This window comes from Leopardus geoffroyi, chromosome A1 (genome assembly GCF_018350155.1).
Source record: "Leopardus geoffroyi isolate Oge1 chromosome A1, O.geoffroyi_Oge1_pat1.0, whole genome shotgun sequence".
NCBI classification, from domain to species: Eukaryota; Metazoa; Chordata; class Mammalia; order Carnivora; family Felidae; genus Leopardus; species Leopardus geoffroyi.
Genome location: NC_059326.1, coordinates 157878598 through 157896933, shown reverse-complemented (window position 1 = coordinate 157896933; position 18336 = coordinate 157878598). Strand labels below are relative to the sequence as shown.

At 39.0% G+C, this 18336-nt stretch overlaps 1 long non-coding RNA gene across 3 annotated transcripts in view; it reads right to left on the bottom strand.

Annotated features, from left to right (window-relative positions):
• Nucleotides 1-17056, bottom strand: part of LOC123608603 — a 79388-nt gene extending 62332 nt beyond the window's left edge. For all 3 annotated transcript variants that reach the window (XR_006717333.1, XR_006717332.1, XR_006717330.1), the window contains exons 1-2: nucleotides 16905-17056; nucleotides 1709-1822 (exon numbers count right to left, since the gene is read on the bottom strand). This is a non-coding gene — a long non-coding RNA (uncharacterized LOC123608603). The remainder of the gene's footprint in view (nucleotides 1-1708; nucleotides 1823-16904) is intronic.
• Nucleotides 17057-18336: the final 1280 nt, after the last annotated feature.

Genomic DNA, 18336 nt, shown 5'->3' with positions numbered 1-18336 from the left:
TGTGTAGCCAGCTCCCTGCTGCCATGATGTTGTGAGTGTGGCATCCGTGGCACCGCGACCTGCTGTCTGAGTGGTGTAACAGAAGGACGGTTTAGGACATCAGGCCTCTAGAGCCAGTGAGTATGCTTTTGGGAGTATGTCTTTTGGGAGTTTTCTAAGAGGTTTTTCCAAATTCAAAACATCCATGGCCAAATTAGGACAGCCTTCTCAAACTCAGAGAATATCCTTCTGGGAGATTTGCCAGATCAAATCCTATCATCCAAATTATAAAGCTGGAGCAATCTTAGAAATTATCTAGTCCAAGCCCTTCCTTTACAGATGAGATAATCATGACCCATGGAAGTTAAGTGGCTTGCTGCTGATCACAAAGATAGGGCAAAACCAGACAAGATTCCAGGTCTTTCTGGACCAAGAAACAGTTAAACGAAATGTTCTGTTATAAATTGAAAATAAGGGGGTGCCTGGGTGGCTCAGTCGGTTAAGCATCCGACTTCAGCCCAGGTCACGATCTCGCGGTCCGTGAGTTCGAGCCCCGCGTCGGGCTCTGGGTTGATGGCTCAGAGTCTGGAGCCTGCTTCCCATTCTGTGTCTCCCTCTCTCTCTGCCCCTCCCCCATTCATGCTCTGTCTCTCTCTGTCTCAAAAATAAATAAACATTAAAAAAAAATTTAAAAAAAATAATAAATAAATTGAAAATAATATGTCTTAATTTTGGAACTTAATAGTTTTTTCAAACCATTCGAAGGAGGGGGTGTGAACACAATCTAATGAAATCAACAAAAAACAATTCAAGATACAGTAGAAGATTTTTCACAAGGCAGTACACAAAAAATTTCCAAATGAACTGCATAAACAGTTTTACAACACACATATTATTTTACTAGTAAAAGTATAAAATATATTGTAAGACTTACAGTATTCAAATAATTTTTATGGGTAGAGGAATTTTAACAAGTTTAAGGCCTTTGCTTTGGCAACTAAACCCAGTGACATGCAGTTTAAAAATATCACAAAAACTAGGTTTGAGGGGATTGTGCCCCCCAGGGGGGCCTTTGAAAAGAAGGTGTCGGGGCGCCTGGGTGGCGCAGTCGGTTAAGCATCCGACTTCAGCCAGGTCACGATCTCGCAGTCCGTGAGTTCGAGCCCCGCGTCAGGCTCTGGGCTGATGGCTCAGAGCCTGGAGCCTGTTTCAGACTCTGTGTCTCCCTCTCTCTCTGCCCCTCCCCCGTTCATGCTCTGTCTCTCTCTGTCCCCAAAATAAATAAACGTTGGAAAAAAAAATTTTTTAAAAAGAAAAGAAGGTGTCTGAGAAATTCCAGTCAATTCATCAAGTAGCATAACGAGATGGTGAATAATAAACTTCTTTATCTAGTCCATCATTATGTTTAATTTTTGGACTTTGAAAAAGAGACACAACCAAGATCAGAGAGTGGTTTAAAATATTTTATTTCTTCAATGCCAACATGCTTAATTATTTCTCCCTAATTGGAGCTCAAATTCAGAGAGTTATTTGAAGTTTATTCATCATCCAAATTACATATAACTATTTTTTTTTTCTTCAGAAGTTTGTACCATTTTCAAGACATCCACACATTTCTCTAAATTAGGTGGAAGAGACAGTATACTAAAGAAATGAATGTGATTATAGGCAATGAAATCACAGGCTGGAGAGAGATCAAGTGAAATCAATAGAAAATAAATTTCCTGACCTGTGTTCCTTTGAAGGCTGAAGTAGGAAAAGAGTCACTACAGATACATTTCTGTCAGTCCATTTTTAACAATTCTGGTGCTGCCCAGGCGTCATATCATCTCATGAGTTAGTCCTAAGACCATAATGACATAGGCTATTAGGCTTCAGGGGTAAGTTCAAACAGCAACGTGTTAATATTTGGTCACACGGTTGCCCTAATTAAATGGATGCCTTCTTGGAGCTTCAGTGAGTGATTCCACAAGTTGGAAAGACAACCCTGAGAATGTGTAAGCAATATGTCAGTAATCAGTAACTGGAGGCTAGGGCTTAATTCTGGAAAGTTCCAATCATCAACATGATACAAAATATATTTAATAATATTTACTTTCCCTGTATGTTAAAAGATCAAAAACTCCCCTTCGAGTTGATAAATAGCTGTGGTTCCATACCCCCTCACACATCCTTCAGTGATTTCTCTCACACTGGACTCTCTGCACCCAGAGGGATTGTGCCTGGCACAAGGCCCAGTTGCAGCTCTAGGTCATAGAGTGTCAGATACTTTGAATGTTACTGCTGGTAGAAGTTTCTGAAGCCATACAGAGGCCACAGGGGACTTAGGTTTGAACAAGAAAAGTCCTAAGAGGGTCTTACCCAGGTTGAGGGGAAGGTGGGAGAGAAGAGTTGAGGAGAAAGAGGATTTAACCTATGTGTCACAGAAAGCTGCCTGGGGGCAGGTATGGGGCATCTAAGAGGCAGGCAGGAATGTAGGAGAGTGGACCGGGCCCCTCATTGACTGTGGGAAGTGACACAGCATGCCCAAAGCAAGAGCCACCGAGATTTCCTTCTATACACACCTCTCCCAGTCCCTAATAATCCCACGAGTTTTTATGAAAATTTATGTGAAAAAAGGTCTGACAAAACATGAAAGGGAAAATTTGTCTTCTTTTTTAAAATTTATATTCTTAACTTGGCCATGACCATATTTCCCATTATTTCCCTTCAAGCTGAATTTGTTATGAAGGTATGGAACCAACCAAACATACTACTTATTTAAAACTGTACAGCCTCTCATGTGTGATGGGCAGGGACCATCCATTGCTCTGGGAAACAGGCCACCATTATCCCTTCCTACTAGTTCCTATCATTCATTTTTTTTAATGTTTATTCATTTTTTTGAGAGAGAGAGAGCGTGCACAAGTGGGGGAAGGACAGAGAGAGAGGGAGATACAGAATGTGAAGCCGGCTCCAGGCTCTAAGCTGTCAGCACAGAGCCTAAAGTAGGGCTTGAACTCAGGAACCCCAAGATCATGATGTAAGCCGAAGTTGGATGCTTAACCAACTGAGCCACCTAGGCTCCCCCTATCATTCTTTTATAAGGAAACATCACTCATCTCTTCTGTAACCAAGAGTGGGTACACACATGTTGTAAGACTTTTTAAATTTAGATAGAATGTTGGTTCTTGTCCATAATCCCTATCCACAATACTAAAAAATGAAAATAAAATTTAAAAATTCCTTAACCCATCGGCAGCAAAATCTGAACTATGGAGAAGAAGAGATCAAACTCCCATGCAGAAGAATACTAAATAATTCAGATGCTCCACCCTCTAGGACAGGGAACATAATCCCCCACTCCTTAAGTATAGGTCATGCATAGTGACTTCCCTTCCAAAAACACAGAATGAAAAGGGAAGAAAAATGTGTAGCTTTATAGTGCGAAAATATGACAAAAAATACCACAGCCAGGTAATCAAGGTCAACATTAACAGTGATAAGTCATGCTAATAGTATGTACCCTTCAGATGTGATGAGAATGGCACTCTCCCTCTGTGGCCAAACCCATAACCCCAGTCTAATCTTAAACCATCAGACAAATCCCAACTGAAGCATAGTCTATAAAATATCCGACATAACAACAAAATGTAATGGAGTGGCCTAGATGGACTCGAGGAACAGAAAAAGGATATTAGGTAAAAATTAAGAAAACATGAATCAAGTATGAACTTTAGTTAATAATAATGTATCAGTCTTGGCTCATTAATTATGGCAAATATGCCATAGTAAAGTAAGATGATAACAATATTTAAAACATAGGGGAACTGTGTACTATCTTTGCAATCTTTCTGTAAATCTAAAACTGTTCCAAAATATAAAAATGTATTAAAAAAAATAAACTGACCTGGATTAACATGAGGCTATGTATGCTTTTTACTTATCACATAGTGATCAACAGGTTTTGCTATGAAAATGCCAATCTATTTAATAACATGGCCCTGCCTCAAATATTCCCAGTGTAATGTAATATATGGTTTATATATGTGTTTCTACAATCCAAAAAAAGGTATTAATTCGAGAAACATCTGGCCCAAAGGTTTCAGATAAGAGATCATATACCTGAAATACTGTTAGTGCTAATAATGTAATTAATAATGCATTTCGGTTGTATGGCAGCTTTAGTAGACATTTTCAGTTTAGCCTGAAACTCTAGCCAAGATTGATAACAGTGATAGGAATTTTTGGTTTCATACAATTATGTTTATATAATAATCTAATTGGACCCTTAAAATCTGTAAGAAGAAATTCTTACACATATTTTTGAAGGAGGTAAATGAGGTTCAGAAAGGTCAAGTTGTTTGCAAGCAATGTGACTGAGAGTCAGATATAAAGGACCCTCCCGTGACGTTTTCAGGACCCAACATAAGAGTACAAATGATAGTTCCCCAGCCCAGTGCTCTACCCTGTCTTTCTTCCCACCCTACATCCATCCCCTTCAGGCCGCATTCTGTGAAAGTTTGGACCATCTTGCCAGCTTATCTCTGGCCCCAGTGTGTTCCCAGTAGCCTGGGCAAGGAATCCAGAATTCTGAGAGCACAGGGACAGTGGTTTCAGGTCGGCATGTGTTCTTGGCCACTCAGAATTCTCTCTCTATGAGGAGGGCTGTGTCTGTCAGAGGGTCAGAGTGAAGCCTCAAAAATGGGAATCTAGGGCCTCACCTCAAACTCCAGATATAAGGGTTATAAGGCTGGTATTCAAATTCATGTTTACCTGACTCAAATGTTCATGTTCTTGCTACTATAATGTGTCATCAAGGAAAAAATATGCCTAAATACCACAATATCAACCTGAAAACTGATTTTTGAAATACATTGTATTGGTAAAATAAGGAATATCAAAAAAAGAATATCTTAAGGTCTAATATTCATATAGAATACTGGCAAGAGAGACTAGTTACAAAGCACTCTAACTCAAATTTCTAAAAAAAAAAAAAAAAAAAAAAAAAACAATGAAAATCTTAGATCCCTAAATCACAGAACTTTGAGTTTTAAATACATTCATCGAGGACGTTCTGTGTACCTGGCAGCCTGTTTGGGGACTGGCTCCTGTCTAAGGGGCAAAGATTCTAATGAGGCAAATTATTTCTCCCCACCAATGGGAAAGGGGGAAAGACTGCACAAATTCCTCTGAAATTCAGAAGTCACTTCTCTATTTACAAAACATTCTTTAATAACAAAAATAGCTGATTTCTTACACTGTCTGCATTTGTCAGTTTCTCTGCTGAGTGCACATTGCTTGGATGGTGAATAGATATAAAAACTAGAGACATGGAAAACTCTGGCAATTTACATTGTACTGTCCTTTCCTGGTCTTCACAGGGAGCATATTTTGCCTCTCTCTTTACCTCCTTGGGTTGACTCTGTACATATGACTACTAGATGTGTCGGCAGTGTAGATTCTGTCTCCCAATCAGATAGTCCCTTGAAAGCAGGGGCTGTCGGTTAGACCTCACTTCCTGGGAGTCCCCACAAGCCTGGGTGCCTTACTCCCTGCCCCAAAATGCTCCATCTCCTGGTGGAGACCGAGTGCCAGCTGGAACGCCAGCAAGGCTGGGAAAGTGCCATCAGCACAGGCACTCGCTGAGGTCACCGTCTGCTTGGGATCTCAGCTTTAAATGGTTGAGTGCACATTCCTGCAGAGACTCTCCCCAGGCCTTCTCTAGGCTGCCTGTTCATCTTTCTGCTCTTTTTATTTCCTGAGTGAACAAACTTTTGCCAGCAAAGGCAAACCACATTTACAATCATTGTGTTAAATTGAGAAGGTATATCTGCCTCTAGTGACAGAATTGTTGACATCTTACCTCTATTATTTTGGATGGCATGCTTACAAGTAGCCTTTTCTCAGCCTTACACATAAACAAAGCCCTAGAACAAGTTAAAAGGCTTTCCCTCCCTTCAGGGACTGTCAGGGGAGCTCTGCGTTTCTTTCCCCAGCTGTCCCTACACTCCATAAAAGGTCACCAGCACACTAAAAGAGACTGCTTGTCATGGAAATTCTCAGAAAAGGAGAATGTTATCTGGGACCATCAAGAGCTTCAGGGCAGAGGACAGGAGCTTCCTCACTCTTTACAGATTTTAGATCTTACCTTTTATCAAAGTGTTTTTTTCCCCAACAATGATCAATTAAGTCTTAAACCTCAGTGAAGGAGGTATTTATCCTGTTTGTAGATGTGGCATTAAACTCAGTGCCCTGCACAAAGAATGAAAATACCTTTGGTTGAATCCACCCAAATGTTTCCTGGACACTGATCATAGGATTCCACACAAACTTTACATAAGCTGTTCCCTCTCCCCTGGACTCTGCAGGCACCTCCCTCCCCCAACTCCCATGAAACACAGCACAACTGACTCTTTCTGATTCATTACCATTTCCTGAAAGGTCATCCTTGTTGAGCTATCTAACTAGGCTCTCTACCACTACCACCCCTCCCCACTATTCTTTAAGAACATAGTTTCATATATATATATATATGTTTTGTATATGTTTATATATGTGTTTATGTATGTATATATATATATATGTTTATATATGTGTTTATGTATGTGTGTGTATATATATATATATATATATATATATATATATATATGTTTAAATATATGTTTGAGAGAGAGACAGAGAGCATGCAAGCAGGGGAGAGGGGCAGAGGGAAAGAGAGAATCCCAAGTAGGCTCCACGCTGAGTGAGGAGCCCAATGCTGGGCTCAATCCCACAATTCTGGTATCATGACCTGAAGGGAAATCAAGAGTCAGATGCTCAATGGATTGAGCCATCTAGGTGCCCCCCATATTTTATATTTTACTCATTTACTAGCATATCCAGGTTAAAGGAACCTGGATCAGTATGTCATAAACCCAAAGTGATTTATCCTCTCCCACTTCTGGGAGATTTAGCCTTCAAATCTGCTCAACTTCCTATGTTCTTCCCTGTTGGGAAGATAATGAAAATATCCCACCAGTCCCATAACTGTCCTAGTCACTTCCCAGTCATAAACAAATAGTCCGTTTTCTTGGGTGACTTTAATATCAAGACTCTAAACCTAAACTAATCTACAATTTCTCCCCTCTGCCAGCTCATATCTCCTTCAGTCTTGACAGCTTGTCGAGGAAGCCAGCCTTTGTCAGCTTTCTCACTTTACCTCTTCCCATCCTGGGCCCTTTCAAGTTGGGGCAGGGGATGGAGGAGGATAGGGGAAGACAGATCTAACTTGTCAGATTTGGCTGTAATCTGGAGTTGATACCTCTGTACTTGGCAAACACCCAAGCTTCCCAATCCTGCTCTTTGTGAAGTTTTCAGAGGCTCCCATCATAACGGATGTCTTACCTACAATTGCCTTGCTAGGCAAGACTCTTTCTGGTTGGTCCCATAAGAATTTCCCCCTCATTCCCATTCAGCTGCCCCATTCCAGAGGCCTATCTTTTTCCAGTCACCTCATCCCTCCTTATGGTCCTCTTTGTCAAGTTACCTTCAAGATGACCCCGTCTGGTCTTGTCTCAATCAATTCTCACCCAGTCAACTTTAAAAGTACTGGCCAATCCCAACAGAGCCATTTTTTTTTTCTCTCTGCTGCCCTACCATATCCCATTCCTACCCTCACTATGGCTTCTGCTTTGAAATGCCTCAGGTATCAGTCCTTAAGTCCCAAAACTCCAGGAAACACAAAACAGTGCTCTCTCAGACTGGTTCCCTAGAAGCCTCCTCCCAACTAGGTTTGAAGTCAGCCCCTTCCTGAAGTGAGGACAACTACACAGCACAGTGACAACTCTTCTTAAAGAAATTCAAACAGCACTTGAATCTCTCAGCATACTAAGCCTTCTCTTCAATGCCCTGAAGGTGGATGATGGGTTCAGGCTGGCAAAACCAGTTCTGAGGTACCCTTTTTTCAAATCCTGGAGAGGTAGTCTAGCACTTCAATTTAAAAAGCCAAAGAACCTGACACCTACTGCTTTGTTCTTTGGTGCCTCAGCCGAAACTGAGACAGAAATATCCTGTTACTCTTGTTTGTGGTCATTCTCCCCCATTAAGCTATGAACTCCAGAAGGGCAGGGACCTTAGCTGTTTTACTCATCAATGTATCTATCAGAGCAGCCTAGGAGAATTCCCTGTGTAGATTCCCAGCGGGTGCTTAATAAATGTTTCTTGAAATAATGAATATATAATAAAATAAAAGTGGTGATGACGCAGATACCACTTTAGTGAAAAATTAAAAAAAAAACTGAAGAGACTTTCATATTAATCAATAAAATACCTGATCTTGAAATAAATTATCTTGTGATTCCCTGCCTTGAAAGAACCTCCTGAAAGACCGAAGTCTAAATCTTAGACCAACAGTTTTCATTTTAAGCCAAAAAATGCCTGAGGCACAGACAACAAATGCTTACACAAGAGTTAACAGATTGGATGCTGGCTGATGATGCTAATATCAATTCTTTGTCTAGACATGCAATGCCAGTTCTGCTGACACATTCTTCCAGAGCTTTTTTGCAGGATGTGAAACTGGCCCCTGGGTCAGTGATATTCAGAATTAAGCCTGAACTCTGCAGAGAAAACTCTTCCACGGGACTCCAACCCCCCATACTCTGCCCTTGATGAATTTTTACCAAGCTCTCTTCCACAAGGACAGGTGGAGAAATGGGGAGGCACCACTGTATTTTATTGAGATTGATGCCACATCCTTCTTGTCACTAGGTGAAAAGGTGGGAGGAGACAAAGAAGCTGAAAAAGCAAATTTCTCAAGATTCATTCCATGGGAATCCAACCAAGTACATGGGGGTGAGGGTGTACACGAGGGCTACTACCAAAATAGCCTAGCAAACACCCTCCCTACGCAAACATTTCTTCGATCCATCAGTATGGTAGTGGGTAGGAGGAGGTGGTTTAGAGTTCAGCCTCCAGCTCTGGGAAGAATGGGAAGCAGGGTTGTAGAGAGAGCTTGGCCTTACAAGTTTGTTCCTGCTTTGCACACTCAGCCTCCTCATAGCCAAGCCTTATTCCATAATCCCCTTCTATGATCTTCAGCAGGGCTGATGTCAGAGAAAAGATCCCAGATGCCAAGTCAGAACCAAAGAAACTGTCTCTCATAGCAATTGCATTTAAAAATAAATCTTTTAAAGAATGTTAATTTTGGTTATATTAAGATTTATCTAAGGAGGATCCCTCCTCACACAAATATAACAGTTTCAAAATTCTGCAATAGAAATTGAGACCTTAGGAAACATCTGTTCTGATGCCTCACATTTTACAAGTGAAGACACTTGTAAACTTCGTGAGAGGTTATGTGACATGACCAAGATCACACAGCTCTCACTGAAATCTGCTTCTTCCAACTGTAGTGTCTTGCTTTTTCCAATTCATCATGCTGCTTTTTGTGTATACGTAAGCCTGTCTTCACCTATCTCAGGTATGGAATTGCAGCTATACTTCTGAAATGGATCAGATGAATTAATTTAAATAGTCTCCAATTTTTATAACTGCACATCATGCTATTGCTCTAGCAAATATTAACATAAGACAGTGTCTCTACCTTCAAAAAGTTAACTTCTAAGTTACACAAGCTGCTTTGGCCTGAGCATTTAAACTAAAGTTTAATCCTAACTCTGCCTCTGACTCACCAGGACGCTTTGGACTAGTCACAAAATTGTCTCAGTTTCTTCATCTGCTCATTGGGAAGAATAATGCTGATCTGTCACTTGTTAATTTAAAGGAGCTGCCGGTCTTGTAGCCACTAAATAATTGTGTGTGTGCAGGGGGAAATCCTATAAAGATTCCAAGTATAAACTGAGACTATGTAACAAAGCCATCAAAGTACATAACTCAGATGCTTTCTAATAATCATGACATATAGAATTTTAGTTTACCAAAAAAGACAGGTGACTGCTACCAGTCAAGCACGTTCCTGCAAAAAACCACCTCTTCGCCATATTGTTTCAACATATCAGAGATATTAATCAAACCTGTAGAATTTAAGGAACAAAATTGAAATGGAAATTGGCCTCAAAAGCTAGTGAGACTGGGTGTGTAGCATGTTCCAAAGGTTTCATCTGCCAAATAAAGTCTTCTCATCAGCAAAGGGAAAAAGGAACTGCTTTCCCATGACCAAAGAGTCTCTATGTGGCTGGGAATCCTGTTCGCCACTATCAGTTTTTGTGGGAGCACCACAAAAAAAGAATTCCAGACAAAGGTAGGCAACAACAGTAAGAGGAAATCCGATGAATAAAACCTAAATTGTGCTTTGTTTCTCACTGACAATATTCTTTACTATATTACCTAATACTCAGCTAACAATGGGATTTGTACAGATGAGATAAAAATAAATTCCATTCCTTTATTTTCAAAAATGCCCACAAGATGCTTTTCAAAGTCCTGATACTACTTATTGCCAATGGAATCCAGCACCATAAATAATTGCTTTAATAATTACCGAAAGAATTACGTGCTTGGCAAAATTGGCAAAGAAAAAGAGATGGTATCTTATTTAATCAGTCCTTAATAGAACAACTAAAATGGCCTAATAACGAGGGTTTACCAAATTATTTGTAACAGGAGATGAAGTTTTCACAATAAATTTTTCTTTTGAGATAATGATATCATTAGACACTGTGTTTAATGCCACACAGACAATTAGGAATAAAACAAAAAATTACTCATAGAAGAGAATGAATATTTTTTAAAGGAATAATAATGTTTGAATAACTATAAGCAGAGGTGTACACATGGGTTTGAGGGCTCATGGGATTCTTTCTACGTCCAGCTCTGCCTAACCACAGAACATGGACACTAAAGTTAGTCGGGTGCCATAGTGGAGATAGTTAGGGCTTACTAGCTAACTGTGTCCCCCCACCCTACATTTCCCCGCCTAATTTGCAGTTAGGTGGGGGTCATGCAACTAGTTCAGACCAATGGACTCTGAGAGAAGGGAACCTGAGTCACTTCTAGGCTGGGGCAGTTAAGAGCTGATGTGGCTTGCTTATCTCTTCTCTTCTCTCTTCCCCTGCATCAGCAGCAAAGAGGTACATGTTCCAGATGCTGTAGCCCCTAGAGAGGAACGCTACTGACTCATATTGGACTTGACATAAGAATAATCCTTTGTTGTGTTAAGCTAATGAGATTTCAGGGGCTCATGTTGTAGCACTAGGATTAATTACCCTGACAAACATAAAGGCCCTATGTTAATATGTTCATGGTGGCCTGAAACTTAAATTTATACCATTGACACTAGGCTTTTTAAAATACTATTAGAGGGAAAATAATATATTTCCTTCTTTTTTCCTCTTTTCCTCACTCTTTCTGGCCCTGCACAGTCTAAGGCAGTGGTTCTCAAAGTGTGGTTCCCAAGACCATTAACATCAGCATCATCTGGGAGTTTCTTAGAAATGTCAATCCCCTGGCCCCACCCCAGGCTTGTTTAATTAGAAATTCTGGGAGTGTGGCCCAGCAATCTATATTTTAACATACCCTCCTAGTAATTCTGGTGAACACTTAAGTTTGAGAAACAATGAACGGTCTAAGGTAACCTTTCCTTGAGTCCACCTGAATGTGATTAACATGCAGCTATTCTTCCCCTTTATAAAATATGCATTCGGGCAGATTTTGAACTTCCCAGGCCTTTTTATGCCCCTGTCTTTTTTTCAAATGTCAGCTTTTATATTGATTAGCTATAAACAGATTTACTATAGCAGATTAAAGATAACTGCAACATCTTTGTCACTACCTCCACTGAGAAGTGAAGTCTTCTTTCCTCACCCCCTTTGAATAGAAGTGGGGCCTGTGACTGCTCCCGACCAATAGAATGCAGGGGAAGTAAAGTCGTGCACCTTTTAGGCTAGCCTTTAAGAGGACTGGCAGCTTCCACTTCCTGCCTTGTGAAATCCAGCAGCCATGCTACAGGGAAGCCTAAGTAGCCATAAGGAGAAGCGTGGAAGGCCTTGAGGAGAATCAAGACCCCCCCCCACCAGAATGCCCCCACTGAGCTACCTGCTGATTGCCAATATTACCTGTCCACTACCATCTTGGCCATCTTGCATGCTCTGGCCCAGGTGAGTTCCAAGATAGCTGTATCCCCAAGTGACCGCATGTGAAGCAAAAGGACTCAGCTGAACCCAATTAACCCAGAGAATGAGGAGATATAATATAATGATTGTTGTTTAAAGCCACCAAGTTTGGGGGAAGAGGAAAGTTAAGAAGCAATAAAGAATCGAAACATTCACTTTCATTGTTTTTGAAAAGCACTATCTAAGTCAAATTTCAATAAGGTCTGATTAACCAAAGTTCTTCTGTCTCAGACAAACTGACTCCTTGGCTCCTTACAGTGGTGTTTTCCTAATATTTCCCTCTCCTTAGGTTTAGCTACAATAATAGGCAGCTTCTCCATCCTCAACTCTGAAAGTTTGCAAGGACTTCTCTACTAACTATCCAAGAAGTTTCAAACAGAGATCTGAGTCTTTTGCCTCCCATATCCATAACTATCAAGGAGAAAGAAAAGGAAATAGAATCAGTAAGTTTATAGCCTCATCAGAGGATCTCAATATAGTTGGGGGAGGAGTCAGATTTTACAACCTAAATAAAAATTTTCCTTTCCACATTCACCCCCAAGTATAGTCATCAAATAAGATTAGAACCTGGTTACCAGAAAGCTTATAGCTGCAAAAATCCTAGTTTTGAATTTTTTATTGAAAGAGATACTTGCAAAATGAAAGAAAACTAATATTAAGTGTTCATATCCACTAAATGATGGCTAAAAACCGCTTCCTTCAACGGGCTGACTATTACAGATACATAACAGAATTTAGGAATGAATTATATAAGGCTAAGAATCAAAAAACTAAGCATTCAAAATGTAAGTACATTCCCAGAAGCTATAAATAGCAAAGGACCAAACTTGCAAAGAAATTGCACCCAAAAACATGATGCTGGGCAGTAAGCTCCTAGACAGTAAGTAACGTATATTAGCTCTCTATTCTCATGATCCAACACCATGTTTGGTATATGTGTTTATGAATAAATAAATGAATGAGAGTCACGCAAAGGAAGAAACAAAAGAGAACCAAGTGAAGAGGAAGGAGTGATAGGAAAAAGAATCAAATATAAATCCCTCTAGGAACAGATATCACTGAATTTTTCAAAGGTGCTTTCTCAACTTCAGCGTTCTGATACATAAGCAATTGGGATATAAACCTTGGTCAGCACATGTAAAACACAGCAGCTAAACAGGCCCTGCAGCTTTGAGCTCCCAAGGCAAGTCAGACCTCAGCAGAGGAGCAAGGCTTTCAGCACCTTAAAAGGAACTAAAGGAAGGAAAGTTCTCACACTCCTTCCAGGCCAGTCCCTAACATCTTTAAGAGAAAGGATTTGGTAGTCATTTCATAATAAAAGGGGTCACCTGGAATTAAGAGGAAATCAGTTCTATATGTACAGAAGCCTCTCTCAACCTGGAACTTTTAATACATCAAAATTATTTTTTTTTAGTTTATTTATTTATTTTGAGAGAGACACAGGCAGTGTGAGCAGGGGAGGGGCAGAGAGAGAGGGAGAGAGAGAGAATTCCAAGCAGGCTTCGCACTGCCAGTGCAGAACCAGATGCAGGGCTTGAACTCACAAAACTGTGAGATCATGACCTGAGCCGAAACCAAGAGTTGGACGCTTAAGCACCTGAGCTACCCAGGCACCCCGATACACCAAAATTCTTGATGGTAACTTTCAAACATTAAAATTTCCACACTCCACACCACAAAAGGGACAGATTTTCACTTAGGACAATAGTCATATGCTAACAGTCATGGTTGTTGTTTATCAGCCATTAAAACATCTATTTATCTTTTTTATAAATTTCTTTTCATTATTTAATTTTATATAAGTTTATTATTTAAGTCATTGCTCATTTTCTTACTCTAATCCTCAAAGACCATCCTATCAAGTATATGTATATAAATAAACATTTATTTATATATATTTAAATATAAATATTTATATTTATAAATATAAACATTTATTTATATATGTTTAAATATAAACATTTATTTATATATATAACATTATATATGTTTATATATATATATATATATATATATATATATATATATATATTTATATTTGCCATGTTTTACAATACATCAAATCAAAGAGTCAAATTTTGGACCTGTAAGAAAATGTTTTTTACAAGCTAATCCCAATCATTTTATAGATAGAAAAGTCTGAGATCTGCAGAGTTAAAGTAACTTAACCTTGTTAGAGTAAGTAGTTACCAAAGCACTACTGCTGATGGATAAATTCATCCTTCAGCAATCATGAGGGAAATAGGCAGCTTGGCACTCTACCAGTCCCTGGGAGAACAAGGATGAAAATGGAGTCACTCTGTTATTCTCTTACATGTATTGCCTATATATCCATCCAATGATTTCCTAGCATATTCACTTAATTGTATTATTTTCATTTATAGCAATTTACCTTTAAGTCATTATAATACCTTTATTTGGACACAGGGGCAGATAACATAATGTCCTTTATGGAAACTCAGACACTGTCATGTTGACTGATATTTCAAAGAGTCTGACAAGTAAGTCAGTGGCACCAGAGTGCCAAATGTCAGGGTCTGTACTTAATCCAACTAGATCACACTATTAGAAATAGATATCCTTTTGAATGTCTGATTGGATTGGATTAGGTAATAACACAGTAACTAGCAAGCAGCAAGAGCCAATTAGTATGCACCTCATGAAGGTGTTTTGGATGTGCTTCATTTTGAAAGAGGAATGTGAGGTTGCCAAATCTCAGACAAGTCGTGTTTATTCCTGTACCTGAGCTGCTGAATGATACAAAATTTTCTTGAGTAAATTTTTAAATCTTTTTCTGGCTGCAACTCTACCCCATCTCTGCTCACATCAGTGCATTAAAGGATATACAGTCAAAAGCTCGCTGTGGGCTTCAGAAGAAGAAAATAAATTCAACGACAAGTAAAAACAGGAAGTGCCATCCTAGTATAATTTAACATTCACAATTTTCAAAGTCTGATAAGAAACTCAAATTCCCACACTCTGCTCAAAGGAAAATACTATCTCTTTGCTTAATCTGGCTTTTATTCTGTATCTGTAAAACATGGAGTAAACTGATCTGGCAATTTTATGCTCAATTTAGTCAGTGTAGTGCACAATTCAAGTTTCAAAACATAATATGATATAGCCAATTGGGTGTTTACATTTACCAAATTAACTAGATCATTGCTAAATCATTTCCCTTTGTTCTTTATGGGTATTCTCCTAAGCATGGGAATGTATGGGATGTACCTATAGTCACAGAGGTGACAAACAGTTATTCAAGTTGTCAAAAGTTGAATGTACACCCCTCCCCCCCAAAAAATCAGCATGTAAACTGGCCTGATGCCCACATCAAATACTCCCCTACGCAGCCTCCTAACATGACTACACATAGTCCCTTGGCCCTGTTTCAATGTGGCCAAAACCACATGCACCTGGGTCATGGGGCTGTAAGAGACAAAACTCATCTATTATAAGCCACTATCTCTATTAATAACTCGAATTCATCCTCACAAACTGTAGGGCTTCTCAGGAGGGCACAGAATAAATCAACAATACCAAAATCAGCAAGACTATACATAGCTATGGTGATATAAGCTTAACAAGATCAAACATTTTTAAGAGCATTTGATTAGACTTTCTGGGGTGTGGGGTGGGTGGCTGCCATTGCTTCTTCAGGTAGATCAGCTAACTCTACCTACCTGGGAATGGGTAAAGAGCAGTACTCTTCCTATTCTGCATTAATCAAATCATGTTTTCTGGAGGAAAAGATGAACTTTATACTGGTAGACACATAGAGACACTATTGTGATGCATCTATGTTATTTGAATGGAGAATGGGTCTAATTGAAGAATTCCAACCATTTCTATGCAGCAAGGGAGGTTCAGTTGCTAGATCTCCAAACTTTTCAAGAGAAGCCATAAATTAAAACTTTTGTTATAAATTTTCCTGACTTATTTTAACAAAATAGGTCTATACTTAGTTTGGCCAATGACCACTGGTTCAGATGTCTTATATACACAGGGATTTTTATTTACTTTATTTTTTAATGTACTCACTATATACTTATTTGACCAATCCTTATTTATTTATGACGATCCCAACATTAGTTTAATTCTACACAATTTTCTTGAGTCAACTGGCTATAGTTCCACTATGTGCTAACTAAGGAAAATCCACCTATGAATAAGATAACATTTCTGACATCAAAAAGACACAGCGGAGAAAAGCCAGGAAGTAAGGTGTGTGTATTCAGGATAAATGGGATGAATTTAGGGAGTTAATGATGGCAGATGAAGTGAAAAAGACCAGGTAGCAAAGGCCTTATATGCCATGGAGACGTGGATACCAGCAGCTACCATTTACTGAACACATAAAATGCACCAAACCCTGTGCTTGTATTGTGCTTATACTACCTAGGTTAACTCTCATACCAACCTCGATGAGGAAGGAACTATTATTATCTCCATTTCATAGACGAGGAAACTGAAACTTAGAAAGCTCAAGTAAGCTGCCCAAGAACATGGCTGTATATGGCAGAGTCAGAATCTGGGCTCACAACCTGTATCTAATTCCAAAACCTATGTTTTCAACCACTATGATATTGCTAAGGAATTTGGATTTCAGCCTACAAGTAATGGAAAACAAGTGAAGAATCTTAGGGCCACATTATCCTATTCCGTTCTAACATTCCATGAGCTAAACAATGGAAAATATGATTACTGTTTTATATCTGGAGAAATCAAAAAAGGATAAGCAACTCAAAGCAAGGGAAACAACGGTCTCCCACAACACAAATAGCTCAATTTCTAGCCCACGACTAATTCTGGTTTTATATGGTTGGCAAATACTACCTTTTAAACACTTGGTATGCTTTCAGCAATCATACTTCTTCAAATTCAGAAATTCCAAGAGCACATTCCCAGTTAAATCCTCTTCTCAGCAGAACCTTAGCTATTTCTAGCCAAGTTCTTCCTAATTTGTGATATAAATATGAGAAATACAAAATAATTACTGGGACAAAGGACAGCAGTCATCAACCTCTGATCTCTGACAACTGTGTGTGTAGGACATACAAATCCCATCTGAATGTCATAATGAAATCATAGTATACTAAGAATTTACATACTAGTAATTTAATAACATTCCTTGGGTTGACTTATAATTACTGTGAAGCATTTAAGCACTCAACCTTCCAAGTTATAGCCATAATATTTTATTCATGTATGTGAAAGTTTGTCTCCATCAAGTTTCCCTGCAACAAAATTTAACACCACTTTTATTATACAGGTCAAGGCTAATAGTTAAAAAGAGATTACTTATTTATAACAGTGCTATAACATGGTTGGATCAAAGCTATGACCAAGATATTTCTTTGCTCACAGAATAAAAAAGTTGCATAAATGGAAATATATTCTGGCCACTTTTGTTCCCCAAATATGTCACACAGCTAGAGAGTGTAATTCTAATGCTTTCCAGAATGAAAAAAATACAGTAACTTTCTCCATAAAAGATAAATAACAACCACTTGTTCAGCACTTATAAATATGTCACAAAGATCCTTTGAGAAAGGAATAATACACCAACTTTTTCAGAGAAGAAAATTGAGGCTCAGAGAGGTAAAAGAACTTTTCCAAGATCAAAAAGCTAGGAAGAAGTAATCCCTAGAAATTGAACCCAGAAAAATCCTAAGTCTATATGTTTGACTGCTTGGAAGTCTTACACATTGGAGAGAAAAATAAACGAAGAATGGAAGAAGTGAGTGATACAAAGCAGCTCAAGGTTTATCTAGATTATATATAATCCTAGATTTCCTAGATTATATAATGTAGGAAAATGTTGGGAGGGGCGCCTGGGTGGCTCAGTCAGTTAAGTGTCCAACTCTTGATTTCAGTGTAGGTCATGATTTTACAGTCATGAGATCAAGCCCCATGTCAGGCTCTGTGCTGGGTGTGAAGCCTGCTTAAGATTCTCTCTCCTTCTCCCTTTGCCCCTCCCCACTCTCATATGCTCTGTCTCTCTCTCTGTCTCCCTCCCACCTCTCTCTCAAAAAAAGTATTGGGAAACAAGTGTAAGATGTTTATGAAAAGAGAACAAAATATAAATATAAATTATAGAATGGGGAGATCTGCAAAATCTGTAACAAGCAGAAAACTAGAGATAGAAGGGAAATTCCTCAAACTGATAAATAACCTCTACGAAATAACTACAGCTAACATCATACTTACTGAAAAGATAATGGATTTTTTCTCCCTTAAATCCAGAATAAGATGAGAATGCTCCCTC